The sequence below is a fragment of the Nanorana parkeri genome, unplaced genomic scaffold (assembly GCF_000935625.1).
Source record: "Nanorana parkeri isolate BGI_ZX_2015 unplaced genomic scaffold, ASM93562v1 scaffold1272, whole genome shotgun sequence".
NCBI lineage: Eukaryota > Metazoa > Chordata > Amphibia > Anura > Dicroglossidae > Nanorana > Nanorana parkeri.
The window spans coordinates 314,339-318,351 of NW_017307540.1; positions in this window are offsets into that span (position 1 = coordinate 314,339).

The following is a 4,013-nucleotide window of genomic DNA, read 5'->3' on the forward strand; positions in this document are numbered from 1 at the left end:
GACAAATCGTAAGAGCCAGGTCATCAATGCTCATTAAAACTTTGATCTGGCGCTTAACTTTTGAGTTTTTCTTCAGGTTTTGGAAGTGGAGCTGCCTCCAAAAAATGTCCTGCTTTGTCCTAGATTGGACAGAATGGCTACTGAATTCCACATTAATTTGTCCACCCCTGGTGCACATACAATCTATTAGAAAAGCTGTGACTGTGGTATGGGTATAGAAGGCTATACATCAGTACCCTCCCAATCAACCTCCAAATCAACAAATGATTCTCCTTTTGCCTTGGCATGTGTACCCAGGGATGCTGGAAATGGGTAGTCATTAGTAATGAATATGGTAATCATTAGCCTGCTTTTTGTCAATACCTATATGTCCCCCCTCTCTGTGGCTATCCTTAGATATTGGAGCAGCTAACAACCTAGACATTCAAAATGTAGATGGTGTAAGTTATCAGAAGTGTAAAATAGATCTATAAGCGGGTTTGGTCCCTTTTTTTCAAACTCCTTCCCTTGCCCATAACTGTCTTTGCACAACAAAGGCTACAGGGTCAGCAAGTATTTATTTATGCCACAGACCAGCATAAATAAAGAGGAAAAATTACTGTACCTTCTAAAGTGACCCACTTCGCTTCTAGTAAGATACTAGCTTATCAGTAATTTGCTATATATATCACACAAGTCAACAACATTTGAGAAGTCTCTACAGGTGACCTGTTAAAAGCAGAACTTTAGTTTTTTAATGTTTACCTTATTTACATACAGTGGGGGAGGATGGGCTCTCTCTCCTTTTTAACATCTATGCTTTTTTCCCCATGCTTTGCCCATATGAAGATCTTATAGCCCAAACTGGCTGCTGCGAACTTCCGGTTGTGTGACCCTGGGCACCATGCACCCTATTCTGGCTGTCATTTATATGACACCCTATAGTTCTCAAAACTATAAGGGTGACATCATGATCCTGGTACAGCCACCACGACACTTCAGCACACAGTATGGAGGTGCAGGATGGGGGTATTAGTTTTTTTTTACCGGAGAACTGCTTTAATTCCTATACCTAAGAGACAGACTGGATAAATGCTGCAGTTCCTGAACTATCAGCCACTGTGTAACAAACAGTACAGTATCTGTGGGAGTATGTTTTTTTAAAAGATGGATTCATTATCTGTTTCATTTGGTGTCAGCTAATTATAGGAGCCTCCTGTTATCTGATTTTAGAAGACACTGTATGTGGGAGGCACAGGAATACAGTATACTTGCTAGGACACACTAATAGAAGTGATCAGGTAGAAAGATTGATAATAATGAAAGCCTGTAGGCCAATCCTGACAGTAATTAAACACTTTTGTTGATATATGTATAAATAAACACGTAAGATAATGAAATTCACAAAGATTTGAGACCCTTGGATAACATATGCCCACCCTGATATTTCTTTTGAAAGATTAACAACCCTTTGATTGATCCACTATTGCCTGAGATGATCTTGACACTAACAGATCTTTACTTTGCTTTGTCTAGTTCTCTTTTTCTTTTCTATTCTTCTATCTCTCTGACCTACTCTATATCTCGGCTTCCAATGTGTCAAGCTAGCGATTTGCCATGGGGAAACTCAAGATGCTAAATTAGTAGACTTTTGTGCTTGACTACTGTTTTCCTATGCGATTTTTGTTTGTATTCCTATGAGATTCTTGTTTGTTTTGTACGCTATTTTGTACGTTTTATTATACATGTCAAAATTGAATAAAAACTTTGGAAAGAAAAAAAACCCAGGATAAGGTGATTTGCGAGGGAACCATTAGATTATGGCACAAAGAATATTTCATGAGTGTAATTCCATCTTAGTGGGCTTCAGAAAGGCTGAGCCTCAGTGACCATCAGTTCCATAACCACCTGAACCTTCCTGAATTCCGTAGCTTTGCCTAAAAATTAACAAGTTTCTCCAAGTCCTTTGTCTCTCAGGGATGCAAGGGGGGTGGCAATGAGGTGCTGGAATGTGAGCAATATTTGGGTCTGATGGCTCAGTTCCAGTAGCTCTAAAAAAAACATCGGGCCCTAGAGAGTGAGAAATCCATGTGAATGAAGACTAAAAAGAGCACCCGACAATTCTTCAGGAATGACAACAAGAAGATAATTGTTCGGGAGTCCGGAATTTCCCTTCATAAGGGAACAACAGGTCACTGATTGACTCTAAACTTACATCCCCTGCACACAATCTTATTTACCAGACAGGAGTGGAAAACCATGATGTGAAAAGATCTTTGACAGCAGTTCAACATTTTTACAAAATTGCCAAGATAAAAAGATAAGTAAAGCCAAACCTTTTTTTTTTTGCCTTTACTTCTCTTTTGGGTCACAGGAGTACATTTACTGAGGCTTCTTGGGACTTTCAGCATCAGGCTTCAGTATCCCAAATCTGTTAGGCCACCACCTTGTCCTCTGTTTACAATTTTGTCAATGTTTTGGTCGTAAGGGAATGTCAGGCAACCTTTTGAGGTATGGGCATGCCCCTGTTTCTAGTTCCCCGTTGTGGTGCTAATTATTATTATTATTATTAAAACAGATACTACAAAACAGAGGCAGGCTGGGATTGGGAGCGGTTATGTAGGGTTACAGCTTTGACTCATTTACCAGTATCCAGTCAACTGAAGATAGTCGCATAACCCAGCGGTTGAAGAATGTAACTTCCTATGTCCTGTGATGTACTCCAAGAAATTAATTTTACAGGTAAAAATAAAATCCTGGTTTTACACCACCATCCTTTGCAAAAATGCAGGGGGCACTGAATATAGATGTAGCCGCCCACTCCTCCCCCCCCCCTTTCTGTAGCTATGATCATGGTGTGACCACAGAAACAGTGAACATGCTTCAAGGTAACTGTGTAAACTCACATGGGTGTGTGTGTATCTTCTCAGGGTGGCAAAAAAAAATAGTACAAAGGCCTTTTCCAATGTTTTTCCCATGAATCAAGAAAGTGGCACCTCTCCTGGGGGCCCAGAATGTATTGGCATAAAAAGATACAGAATAACTTTTAGTTATTATAAACATTAATGTTCTGAGTTCATGTCGTTTTTGCCCTTTTCGTATTTGCAGATGCTCAAATCGTTGGCATGGTGGTGATCTGTCAGTTGCTAAGGCAATGATATTATGCAGAGGCTGGTGATTGGTCTTAGTTAACACCGTGGTAGTCTGTTATTTGTATAGATATATTTATGTGTGATATTTCCATATCTGGTATTGAGATGATACAGTGCACAATTATATTTTTAGCCCTATATACTCATATTTTTACATAATGGGAGATCGGAGCATTCTACACACATTTTCAGCACAGTTCTGCAACAGTATCTTCATGTATGGAATGCAAACTATTTCTGTGTATTGCCAACCCTGGGAAAACAGAGAACTGGCAGACTGGAACATGTTATCCCACATTTTAATGGTGATAACACTACACTCATGATTATTACCTCATAGGCTTTAATGTGGGGTCATCTCTTTACTCTTGTTAACATGTTCCTTGTCAGCATATGTGCATGTAGCAGTGCCTTATTGGCCCACCTTATTTTAGAGCCCAACTGTACTCAAAAATTATATTTTTCCCACCCCTCCCTCCCACCCACCTCTAACCCATCTTGATAGGCTTTGGTTTCCCTTTACCTTGTGAAGCCACATATACTTATGTAAGTTCCCCCTCTAGGTCCCTCACCGCCACTGTTTCTGGGCGAATCCAGCAATGCAATGGCACGTGAGACCGTCGGTCCCCTTCACTCCCTTCCACATGTCGGTCCTCTTCTACATCCTGAGAGGACCCTGGCCATTAGACATCCAATAGAAAGCGTCCATGTCATGCATGCTCTGATGTGAACACTAAAAGAAGGACTCAAACAGGAGGTAACCAGAAGAGGTGAAGATGCAGGGCTGCAGTGTCAAGTGACTGCGGCTTAAGGATTGTAAAGACAAAAAGGCTCTTCGATAGGGATTTTTTCTTATCCAGTGATCAGATAGTGGGGTGTAGG